At 45.9% G+C, this 13,207-nt stretch overlaps 2 long non-coding RNA genes across 2 annotated transcripts; both read right to left on the bottom strand.

The window, feature by feature from the left end:
- Nucleotides 1–1,002: 1,002 nt before the first annotated feature.
- Nucleotides 1,003–4,996, bottom strand: LOC146019675 (uncharacterized). Its single transcript, XR_014450655.1, has 3 exons — nt 4,365–4,996; nt 2,415–2,965; nt 1,003–1,064 (listed from the first exon to the last, which is right to left on the bottom strand). It is a non-coding gene; the product is annotated as an uncharacterized LOC146019675 (long non-coding RNA).
- Nucleotides 4,997–9,202: 4,206 nt separating this feature from the next.
- Nucleotides 9,203–13,207, bottom strand: LOC146019674 (uncharacterized). Its single transcript, XR_014450654.1, has 3 exons — nt 12,576–13,207; nt 10,627–11,177; nt 9,203–9,264 (listed from the first exon to the last, which is right to left on the bottom strand). It is a non-coding gene; the product is annotated as an uncharacterized LOC146019674 (long non-coding RNA).

Here is a 13,207-nt window from a genome sequence, read left to right as displayed (position 1 = left end):
AGGTCCGGGGCTGGTTCCCAAAATACGGGGGACAAAATGAGTAGGGGTCCCCCGTATTTTAAGAACCAGCTCCAGGCACAACCAGCCAGCAGGGTAATGTCACAGCCGGGGGATACTTATTATATAAGGTCCCACGGCCAAAACATTAACCCCCTGACCGGTCAGCCTGGCCAGGGGCCCTGGGTCCCCCCCCCTCCAGGACTTACCTGACCAGGCTGAAGCCTGGTGCTGTCCCCGGTGACCCTGGGCTGTGGTCACCGGGCTGATAGTGGTGTAAAAAAAATAGATGAAAAAACTATTGTTTAAAACTGTGGAACTATGAGTCCCAGCAAGCCTCCCCCACAAGCTGGGACTTGGAGAACCACAAGTCCCAGCCTGCGGGGCATTAAAGGGCCCACTGGGTCTTGTAGTTCCACAGTTAAAAAAAATAGTACAATAAACACACACTGACACAATAAAAAAAAAAATTAATACATACATTACACACATACTGATACTTACCTATCTTGATCCCGTAGGTAGCCCTCTGTCCTGGTGTCCGGTGTCCTGTGTCGTCCTCCAGGTTCATGTCGGCGGTACGTGTTGTCCTCCAGGTCCATGGCGGTGTCCGGGTCCGAAGAAATCCATGTTGGAGCTGTGGAAGGAAATCCTACTCACCTGGTCCTGTGCTGAAGATGTCTTGTCTTGGTCCGCCGTAATCCAGGTAATCTTCATGCTGTCGCTGGTCCTCGCACTGTCCGCATCGCACTGAGGAGAGATGCAGAGATGTTTTATACTCGGCGCCTCTCCTCAGAATGATTTCTATTGCCTGCCTAGCGGTATATTCTCCCTGTACTTGCGTGGGTTTCCTCTGGGCACTCCGTTTTCCACCCACAATCCAAAAATATACTGGTAGGTCAATTGGCTCCCAAAAAAAATTAACCCCGTCTAAGCATCTATTGTCATACAGTATATCAACTGATTAGTCAGATTTAGTGTAAGAAAAGAAACGGGAAGCTCTGATAGTTGCTATTATTTATTGACGGTGTATTTATTGACCAGGCCTGAGAGGAAGAAGTGTACAGCTAAAAGAGAAAATAAAACATTTGGTTAGTTATCTGCTAGAAATATCACATATGTAAAGAAACAATCAGATCACATTATATTTCTGTATATATGTCTTCATATCATTTATTTTTTCACTTTAATGTTATTTGAAAGTCACTTTCTTTCTTGCCGCCCAGCAGCTCCTCGGGAGGCTCACATACAATCTGGCACTTGATGCGCCATTTTTTACAAGTGATAAATCGCATGCGAGGGAGCTGAATGGCGGTGAAGAGCAGTGGAGTAGGAGGCGGTTGCAGCGGCGGTGATCAGTGCAGTGGGTGAAAGGGAGGCCGATGATTGGCTGAGAGTGCTCTCTCTCAGCCAATCATAGGCCGGCCATTCATTTGACACATTATTTTAAAATTCTAATAGCTGCCCGCCCATTGCCGGAGGTCGGACGTCATTGTACACACTGCACTTCAGACCTCCTGATCCGGTCCGATGCGCATCGGATCGGATCAAATGTCACACACATGCAATTTTGGGTTGATTTCACTCCATTTATCGTCCCCAAGTGCCGAAATCGGCCCAAAATCGCATAGTGTATAGACACCTTTATCAAGGCCTCGGAGCACCCCAGGCGAGTCGGGGTGCGGGCGGGGGGGAGAGAGGGGGGTTACCTGTTGCGCCGTCTGGGGAGCGGGCAGGGGGGTCCATGCCGGCGTCTGACAGGAGCGCGCAGGGGGTACCTGCGGCCCTGTGTATAAAGCTGATTTTGAAAACACTGGCCACACGCTGATTGGCTGAATCTCAGCCAATCAGCGTGCGGCAAGAGTTTTCAAACCCAGAAGCGTTTCCCGTGTCGCCGCATAGCGCTAGTTATTTTCTATTCACTGCAGAGGACCCTGCCGCCGCCAGCTTTATCCACAGCGCCGCAGGTACCCACGCGGCACGGACACCCCTGCCCACTCCAGCACCTTAATCACTGCAGGGACGCCGACGCCACCAGCTTTATACACAGTGCGCTAACCCTCCATGCTGGGGGTGAGGGGCGAACTGCCGCCCTCCAGTGGCCGGTGCCCTAGGCAAATGCCTAGAGCTGCCTAGTGGTGGCACCGGCCACTGAATCTCATATTAGCATAAGGTAGTAAATCAGGTCCTGGCATTCTCGAAACTTGGAAGTAAAGGAAAGCTTTAGTTCCGGGTAAAGGGGACAGTGGGCGAGGATCAATATTTGTTATCAGAAACACAATAAATTATTATTGAATCCAAGGGCACATTTTAAGATGATTCTAATGCTTTGTAAAGCATGCTACCGTTTTTGCATTATTTATGCCCCAGATTATTATCAGACTATTCAGTAACCCTCTTAGCAGAACGCTTCTTACCTAGGATTTCCCGGTTCCGCTTTTGAAGACAGTTGATGTGTCATCAGATGGTCTGTCATAACTTGCTTCACCGCCGCCCTGCACAATATAAAGTGTGGATTTTGCCTCATCAACGTAAGCGACAGAGTAGTTGCCAAAAAATCGTTTAAAATCCTCAGCTCTAATCAGGATAGGGATATATCCTGGTGCATTCTGGGTGCCCATATCAGGCATTTGTGTCAGACTGTGAGGGAAAGTAGTCGCTGCTTCCATAATGTCCTTCGTTGTTAGTGATTGCGTTGTAGACAACTCACTGTGTATGTTCTCAGTAGCGTAAAGATCATCACTTTGTGTCACGTTCTCCCCTGCGCTGTTCTGCTCCAGCTGTTCACTTTCTGTATGATCTGCTACTGCCTGTCTGTGGCCAATCCCTACTGATGGCTGCTGATGGTTTAGGTTGGATGTAAGCCGTATCAGTGGAATCCTCATTACTGCATTAGGAATGTTTTCCGCAATTTGATATATTGCAGGTTTTTGTAGGAATATTTGGCCAGAAATGTTTGGTCTTGCTTCTTCAGTTACCCCACATGTTGGCAAAGAAAAGAGAAGGAGATAGTATGTTAAAATATAGAAGATGAGACAGAGGATGTATGAACTTATTTGCCTATTTACCTAAAAACTTGTACGTCTTATTGACCTCACCCATGAAAATTCCTACCTAAAATAAGGTTCTAACGCTGCAGGCTTGTATCAGTGTTTTGGTACTTTCTGGTCACCAACAAGTCTGGGAGGAACAGGGCCTTTATATAAGAATTTTCAAGAAATAAATATACACATATTGCTGAGCTGCGTATCGCCCACCCCCAACTTCTACCATGCAGAGAAGTATTGCTTGATCAATTGGAGGGAAGTATCACCTCAGAAGTTGTAAGCAAGGTGATCTTAGCACTGCACTGATTTTGGGGGCTGACTAGATACAGTAGCAGTATCATAGGTATACTAAGGTGCCGGTACGCCGGATGGAGAGGCTGGTACTCGGAAAAATTGTGTTATTGCTCACCTACAGCTAGGTACAACATTTATACATACTCTGCGGACAAGCCGTCAGATGCTTATTATATTCATTATGAATATATTCCCCAGATTTCTTCCTGTTCCCCGAACTAGTAACAGGAATCAAAAATGTTATACCTAAAAGTGGGGCTACTGTGTAGCATTTAGTAAACTTCTCCGAAAACACAGAGCACGGGGTGTACACTGCACATGGACTATGTATATTTGGATACTGGTAGATAACAAACATATAACTGCAGTCCATTTTATTTTAATTTGGTTTGAATGGGGATAACCGTAACAGTTTCCTCTTTTCTATTGTGTACAGTACTACAGCAATATACATATATATATTTAATAAGCTGAAACCCCCCCCCCCAATAAATTAAAACAAGACAAGGTTTGATCCTGGTTGACTCCTGCGTCAAGTGTGCGCAGCACAAGGTGTCCAGACAACCACCAGCTGGAGTTCTATTGCCCTTACCCATTCCTCATCGTCCATGGACACATCTATCGATGGACTTTATTACTGATCTGCCTGCCTCCCAAGGTTACACCACGATTTGGGTCGTCATTGACCGATTCTCAAAAATGGTCCATTTTGTCCCATTAAAGAAATTACCCACCGCGCCTGAGTTGGCTCAACTCTTCATTTCCGAGATCTTTAAGCTACATGGGATTCCTTCCGAAATCGTGTCAGACCGAGGTGTTCAATTTGTTGCAAGATTTTGGAAAGCCCTCTGTTCAGCACTTCAAATAAAATTACAATACTTTACTGCCTATCACCCACAGTCAAACGGTTCTACGGAATGTGTAAACCAAGACCTGGAAACCTCCCTTCGCATCCATGTATCCTCCTCTCAGAATGATTGGGTGGAACATTTGCCATGGGCTGAATTCGCTCATAATAACACTTACCATTCGTCTACTGGGTTCTCACCATTCCTTATCGTCTACAGAAACCATCCTAAGGTTCCTGGGTTCCCTGAAATACCTGCATTGGATCTTCCTGCAGTGACAAAGTCATTGAAGCACTTTTCAAGAATATGGAACAAAGTGCTATCTAATTTAAAGAGATCTTCTAACCATTACAAAAGATGGGCTGATAAGAAGCGCAGAGCAGTTCCGAGATTGTCCATAGGAGACCAAGTATGGCTATCTACCAAAAATCTGTGGCTACGGGTCCCGTCCATGAAGTTTGCTCCTCGCTTTATCGGGCCATTCCCTGTGGTAGAAGTCATCAATCCAGTAGCCTATAGGCTCAAGTTACCTCCTTATCTCAAAGTCCCGTCATCATTTCATATTTCCTTGTTAAAACCTTTAGTTCTGAATCGGTTCCGAAGAACTCTACCTCGCCCTCCAAGAATCCTTACAGAGAGAGGAGAAGAATTCGAAGTTAAGGAAATATTGGACTCCTGTTGTCGTTATAGACGTCTACAATACCTTTTGGACTGGAAGGGATATGGTCCTGAAGAAAGATCCTGGGATTACGCCTCAGACATCCACGCTCCAGCATTAATTCGTAAATTTCACAAGGAACACCCAGAGAAACCCGGGAAGTGTCCTGAGGCCACCCTAAAGGGGGGGGGGGGTACTGTCACGGCCTGCCACAGGGGGACGCTGGTGCAGCAGGGCATACCTGTGAGGGCGCTCTGGTGGGGTCCCACTGGTGGAGGTGCAGGGTGCTGGCACTGGTTCTGTGTGGCTGGGCGTTCTTTCAGCATGCTGACAAGGTCTGGGCTGTTTAGAGCCAGGAATAGCTCTCTGAGCACTGGACTCCTGCGGCGCCATCTTGGTTATGGGCAAACAGCCCATTTTGCCCTTACTTCGGTCCAGGAAGTCCCACACAGATGGGAACCGCCCTAAGGGGTATTTAGGAGGAAGGCCTGGTACAGGAAGTTGCCAGTGCAACGTCTCCACAGTCTAGTACTGTGGCCACTAGTTCTCTGTGCTCCGTTACTATTTCAAACAGCTATTGGATTCCAGCACAACTACCGGTTCAGCTACCAGCTTCTGCTGAAGTCTTGTCTGCCAGTATAATCCAGCCTGCCTATTCCGCACTCCAGGTGGTCCTCCAAGCCTCTGCATTCCGGTATTACCCTCCGCCAAAGTGCCTACCCTCGTGTCGGCGACGCTGACATACTTGCAAGTGAACTTCCTGCTGCTGTCACAGTTTACCATCAATAAACCCATTCATGCAACAGCCGCTCATTCGTCCAGCACGTTTATTATACAGAGGTCCAGGGAGTCCCCATGTCCGTACCGGGTCCACAAATTTCCCCAGGCGTGACACTCACACTCTTTTCATTGCTTCAATTGGAACCATTGCAGCCTAAATGGACCATTACAAAACACACAAATATATGCTGAAAGCACGGCTGCATTTTTACACACATTTACACTGCAAACAATGGACAGAACTTGGTATCACTAATATAAATATACATGTCACTTTTACATTCAGCAATAACACTAATTCCAATTACAAACAAACAATTTTTAATGAGGTAGCCTAATTGCATAAGTGTGTCATGTGACAGATTTATGAGTTCAGAGAATAGTCGTGAGTTTTGCGGAAATACACCGCATCGGTGCCTACGTGCAGCTTCACGTCCGTTCTGACGCTGTAAGACCGTGCAGAATCTTTGTGTGGCCACCGCACACGCACGGTTTGGATGTTGTCCGTAAACACACCCTCTTCTTAGAGAGCAAGTCCGTCCGAATGCGGAGGACCTGTGGGCGTTTCTTCTTACAATGTCCGCACAGCGTGGCGTGCGGTCCGCTCCGAACGAATTCGGAAATTTACGCACCAACCAGAATAACCTCCATGGTTTTGCCCATTTTGAGAACAAATTTGTACTGCGATCAGATCTGGATAAGGGCCTAACTGCACTGAAATTAATCAAGTGGGTAAGACATACTTCCTCCAAATTCATGTTCTTTTGGCCTTAACCAGTAAAACACCCCTTATTCCTTTGTAGCTTGCTGCCCCTATTGCCACAATTGTAATACTCTCCATTTACAATGAGGTTTCTCAGTTCTCCCCCATGCTCCATGATATTCTCCTCTTCAGCAGAGCAAAGGAGATAGTGCTTTCCTGCTATCCCCTCTGCTTCAAGATGTTTTGGCCAAACAGAAGAGTAAGGGAGGAGAAAAAGTGCATTCCTGCTCTTCCCTCTGCTCCATTGGATGCTTTGCAAGCTGCTTCCCCTAATGGTCTGGGTACTTTTGGTGCTGTCTTGATAATTTAGAAAAGCCACTGCTATTTGATTGAATCTTGATGGTTATTCCTCATCACAAGAGGGGGTTTGGGGTTTAAACAGTGCAATTCCTATCTGTGTTCAAATCCAACCATTTTAATACACACGTTCAAATGTGTGGACAAATTAACAAAATCCTAAATAAAAGTAAAACCCTGTAACACCAGATCGCCTAATACAACAGAAGGAACGCGTGTTGGGATAACCAATTCCCATAGCTTAAAAAGAAGCCAATTCCCATCGCTTAAAAAAATATTGAGAATATTTGATATGTCGGTTAAGCTAGAATCAGCCTCGTCCTATACAGAATTATTCTTAAATGTACTCCATAAAACATATTTATCACCACACCATCGATATATTATGGGAATGTTAGCGAGTCACTCCTGTCCTAGATGTGGCTCCCAAAGGGCTTCCCAATAATAAGGAGATTCTGGATCCAGGTTTGGAGATTTGTCACTCAGCATCTAGTAAATTGCCTACCCCTGACACCCAAATGGGCGATATTCGGTAAAACACCGGAACGTACTCGAATAGCACTGGGAGTCAAAAAGTTACTAATAATTGTATCTGCGGCTGCAAAAAAATGCATCCTTCAATTATGGATACAACCAACAGCCCCTCCTTTTTAGCCGTTTCTGGATAAATTGTTTTATATTTTTAGTAAGGAATGGCTTGAGGCTTCGTTACAAAAAGAAAAATTTATGGAGAAATTAATCGAAACGTGGGAAAGCTACATAGAAACCCTGTCAGAATCTATGAAGGAGCAGGCATGGAAGTGTTTCAAGAACACCCTGTGGTATGAAACACGAGTGTGTATTCGGGATTCCCCAATATCACCTGCTGTGCATGATATGCATCCTTAGTTGGGACTGGTATAGTTGGGATGGGTATGGGTGCGGATCCAGACGTATTCTTCTATTTTCCCTTTTATATGTTGTGCTGATTGTTTGTAATGAAATACACTGCTGCGAAATGTATGTTGCAACTTGTTTATTTTATTTGTATACACATTTGTCATGACTGTAGATTGTGATCTACACAATGGGAATGCAATTATTTTGCACATTTAGGGGGAAATTTACTAATATGAAAAACCTAGTTTTTCGTATTAGTATTTCCCCTACGACTGCATACGACTGTTTCAGTCGTATGCAAAGTCGTGTTGCGGAGGGGAATGTACAAAGCAGTCAGATATGACTGCTTTGTAACCCTCCGATGGTGTATTCATTCGTATTAGCTGGCCGCTAATACAAATTAGTGTAGGCAGTCTGCACGGATCAGTCCGATCCGTGCAGGCTGCAGAGTGTAAAAAAAAATAGAAAAATAAATAAATTTAAAAAAACAGCGTGGGGTCCCCCACAGCTGTATCCAGCACCAGGCTGAAAGAGCCGGGGCCGGTAATTAAAAATCAGGGAACCCGACAAGTAGGGGTTCCCCGATTTTTAACAACCAGCCCCAGGCTCGAGGTCCGGGGCTGGTTCCCAAAATACGGGGGACAAAATGAGTAGGGGTCCCCCGTATTTTAAGAACCAGCTCCAGGCACAACCAGCCAGCAGGGTAATGTCACAGCCGGGGGATACTTATTATATAAGGTCCCACGGCCAAAACATTAACCCCCTGACCGGTCAGCCTGGCCAGGGGCCCTGGGGGAGTGGGGACCCCCCCAATAAAGGGGTCCCCCCCCCTCCAGGACTTACCTGACCAGGCTGAAGCCTGGTGCTGTCCCCGGTGACCCTGGGCTGTGGTCACCGGGCTGATAGTGGTGTAAAAAAAATAGATGAAAAAACTATTGTTTAAAACTGTGGAACTATGAGTCCCAGCAAGCCTCCCCCACAAGCTGGGACTTGGAGAACCACAAGTCCCAGCCTGCGGGGCATTAAAGGGCCCACTGGGTCTTGTAGTTCCACAGTTAAAAAAAATAGTACAATAAACACACACTGACACAATAAAAAAAAAAATTAATACATACATTACACACATACTGATACTTACCTATCTTGATCCCGTAGGTAGCCCTCTGTCCTGGTGTCCGGTGTCCTGTGTCGTCCTCCAGGTTCATGTCGGCGGTACGTGTTGTCCTCCAGGTCCATGGCGGTGTCCGGGTCCGAAGAAATCCATGTTGGAGCTGTGGAAGGAAATCCTACTCACCTGGTCCTGTGCTGAAGATGTCTTGTCTTGGTCCGCCGTAATCCAGGTAATCTTCATGCTGTCGCTGGTCCTCGCACTGTCCGCATCGCACTGAGGAGAGATGCAGAGATGTTTTATACTCGGCGCCTCTCCTCAGAATGATTTCTATTGCCTGCCTAGCGGTATATTCTCCCTGTACTTGCGTGGGTTTCCTCTGGGCACTCCGTTTTCCACCCACAATCCAAAAATATACTGGTAGGTCAATTGGCTCCCAAAAAAAATTAACCCCGTCTAAGCATCTATTGTCATACAGTATATCAACTGATTAGTCAGATTTAGTGTAAGAAAAGAAACGGGAAGCTCTGATAGTTGCTATTATTTATTGACGGTGTATTTATTGACCAGGCCTGAGAGGAAGAAGTGTACAGCTAAAAGAGAAAATAAAACATTTGGTTAGTTATCTGCTAGAAATATCACATATGTAAAGAAACAATCAGATCACATTATATTTCTGTATATATGTCTTCATATCATTTATTTTTTCACTTTAATGTTATTTGAAAGTCACTTTCTTTCTTGCCGCCCAGCAGCTCCTCGGGAGGCTCACATACAATCTGGCACTTGATGCGCCATTTTTTACAAGTGATAAATCGCATGCGAGGGAGCTGAATGGCGGTGAGGAGCAGTGGAGTAGGAGGCGGTTGCAGCGGCGGTGATCAGTGCAGTGGGTGAAAGGGAGGCCGATGATTGGCTGAGAGTGCTCTCTCTCAGCCAATCATAGGCCGGCCATTCATTTGACACATTATTTTAAAATTCTAATAGCTGCCCGCCCATTGCCGGAGGTCGGACGTCATTGTACACGCTGCACTTCAGACCTCCTGATCCGGTCCGATGTGCACAGGACCGTGCATCGGATCGGATCAAATGTCACACACATGCAATTTTGGGTTGATTTCACTCCATTTATCGTCCCCAAGTGCCGAAATCGGCCCAAAATCGCATAGTGTATGGACACCTTTATCAAGGCCTCGGAGCACCCCAGGCGAGTCGGGGTGCGGGCGGGGGGGAGAGAGGGGGGTTACCTGTTGCGCCGTCTGGGGAGCGGGCAGGGGGGTCCATGCCGGCGTCTGACAGGAGCGCGCAGGGGGTACCTGCGGCCCTGTGTATAAAGCTGATTTTGAAAACACTGGCCACACGCTGATTGGCTGAATCTCAGCCAATCAGCGTGCGGCAAGAGTTTTCAAACCCAGAAGCGTTTCCCGTGTCGCCGCATAGCGCTAGTTATTTTCTATTCACTGCAGAGGACCCTGCCGCCGCCAGCTTTATCCACAGCGCCGCAGGTACCCACGCGGCACGGACACCCCTGCCCACTCCAGCACCTTAATCACTGCAGGGACGCCGACGCCACCAGCTTTATACACAGTGCGCTAACCCTCCATGCTGGGGGTGAGGGGCGAACTGCCGCCCTCCAGTGGCCGGTGCCCTAGGCAAATGCCTAGAGCTGCCTAGTGGTGGCACCGGCCACTGAATCTCATATTAGCATAAGGTAGTAAATCAGGTCCTGGCATTCTCGAAACTTGGAAGTAAAGGAAAGCTTTAGTTCCGGGTAAAGGGGACAGTGGGCGAGGATCAATATTTGTTATCAGAAACACAATAAATTATTATTGAATCCAAGGGCACATTTTAAGATGATTCTAATGCTTTGTAAAGCATGCTACCGTTTTTGCATTATTTATGCCCCAGATTATTATCAGACTATTCAGTAACCCTCTTAGCAGAACGCTTCTTACCTAGGATTTCCCGGTTCCGCTTTTGAAGACAGTTGATGTGTCATCAGATGGTCTGTCATAACTTGCTTCACCGCCGCCCTGCACAATATAAAGTGTGGATTTTGCCTCATCAACGTAAGCGACAGAGTAGTTGCCAAAAAATCGTTTAAAATCCTCAGCTCTAATCAGGATAGGGATATATCCTGGTGCATTCTGGGTGCCCATATCAGGCATTTGTGTCAGACTGTGAGGGAAAGTAGTCGCTGCTTCCATAATGTCCTTCGTTGTTAGTGATTGCGTTGTAGACAACTCACTGTGTATGTTCTCAGTAGCGTAAAGATCATCACTTTGTGTCACGTTCTCCCCTGCGCTGTTCTGCTCCAGCTGTTCACTTTCTGTATGATCTGCTACTGCCTGTCTGTGGCCAATCCCTACTGATGGCTGCTGATGGTTTAGGTTGGATGTAAGCCGTATCAGTGGAATCCTCATTACTGCATTAGGAATGTTTTCCGCAATTTGATATATTGCAGGTTTTTGTAGGAATATTTGGCCAGAAATGTTTGGTCTTGCTTCTTCAGTTACCCCACATGTTGGCAAAGAAAAGAGAAGGAGATAGTACGTTAAAATATAGAAGATGAGACAGAGGATGTATGAACTTATTTGCCTATTTACCTAAAAACTTGTACGTCTTATTGACCTCACCCATGAAAATTCCTACCTAAAATAAGGTTCTAACGCTGCAGGCTTGTATCAGTGTTTTGGTACTTTCTGGTCACCAACAAGTCTGGGAGGAACAGGGCCTTTATATAAGAATTTTCAAGAAATAAATATACACATATTGCTGAGCTGCGTATCGCCCACCCCCAACTTCTACCATGCAGAGAAGTATTGCTTGATCAATTGGAGGGAAGTATCACCTCAGAAGTTGTAAGCAAGGTGATCTTAGCACTGCACTGATTTTGGGGGCTGACTAGATACAGTAGCAGTATCATAGGTATACTAAGGTGCCGGTACGCCGGATGGAGAGGCTGGTACTCGGAAAAATTGTGTTATTGCTCACCTACAGCTAGGTACAACATTTATACATACTCTGCGGACAAGCCGTCAGATGCTTATTATATTCATTATGAATATATTCCCCAGATTTCTTCCTGTTCCCCGAACTAGTAACAGGAATCAAAAATGTTATACCTAAAAGTGGGGCTACTGTGTAGCATTTAGTAAACTTCTCCGAAAACACAGAGCACGGGGTGTACACTGCACATGGACTATGTATATTTGGATACTGGTAGATAACAAACATATAACTGCAGTCCATTTTATTTTAATTTGGTTTGAATGGGGATAACCGTAACAGTTTCCTCTTTTCTATTGTGTACAGTACTACAGCAATATACATATATATATTTAATAAGCTGAAACCCCCCCCCCAATAAATTAAAACAAGACAAGGTTTGATCCTGGTTGACTCCTGCGTCAAGTGTGCGCAGCACAAGGTGTCCAGACAACCACCAGCTGGAGTTCTATTGCCCTTACCCATTCCTCATCGTCCATGGACACATCTATCGATGGACTTTATTACTGATCTGCCTGCCTCCCAAGGTTACACCACGATTTGGGTCGTCATTGACCGATTCTCAAAAATGGTCCATTTTGTCCCATTAAAGAAATTACCCACCGCGCCTGAGTTGGCTCAACTCTTCATTTCCGAGATCTTTAAGCTACATGGGATTCCTTCCGAAATCGTGTCAGACCGAGGTGTTCAATTTGTTGCAAGATTTTGGAAAGCCCTCTGTTCAGCACTTCAAATAAAATTACAATACTTTACTGCCTATCACCCACAGTCAAACGGTTCTACGGAATGTGTAAACCAAGACCTGGAAACCTCCCTTCGCATCCATGTATCCTCCTCTCAGAATGATTGGGTGGAACATTTGCCATGGGCTGAATTCGCTCATAATAACACTTACCATTCGTCTACTGGGTTCTCACCATTCCTTATCGTCTACAGAAACCATCCTAAGGTTCCTGGGTTCCCTGAAATACCTGCATTGGATCTTCCTGCAGTGACAAAGTCATTGAAGCACTTTTCAAGAATATGGAACAAAGTGCTATCTAATTTAAAGAGATCTTCTAACCATTACAAAAGATGGGCTGATAAGAAGCGCAGAGCAGTTCCGAGATTGTCCATAGGAGACCAAGTATGGCTATCTACCAAAAATCTGTGGCTACGGGTCCCGTCCATGAAGTTTGCTCCTCGCTTTATCGGGCCATTCCCTGTGGTAGAAGTCATCAATCCAGTAGCCTATAGGCTCAAGTTACCTCCTTATCTCAAAGTCCCGTCATCATTTCATATTTCCTTGTTAAAACCTTTAGTTCTGAATCGGTTCCGAAGAACTCTACCTCGCCCTCCAAGAATCCTTACAGAGAGAGGAGAAGAATTCGAAGTTAAGGAAATATTGGACTCCTGTTGTCGTTATAGACGTCTACAATACCTTTTGGACTGGAAGGGATATGGTCCTGAAGAAAGATCCTGGGATTACGCCTCAGACATCCACGCTCCAGCATTAATTCGTAAATTTCACAAGGAACACCCAGAGAA

This window comes from Crinia signifera, chromosome 7 (genome assembly GCF_055691185.1).
Source record: "Crinia signifera chromosome 7, ASM5569118v1, whole genome shotgun sequence".
Taxonomy (NCBI): domain Eukaryota; kingdom Metazoa; phylum Chordata; class Amphibia; order Anura; family Myobatrachidae; genus Crinia; species Crinia signifera.
Note: the sequence above shows the minus strand (reverse complement) of the source record. Positions and strands in the feature narration are given on the sequence as shown.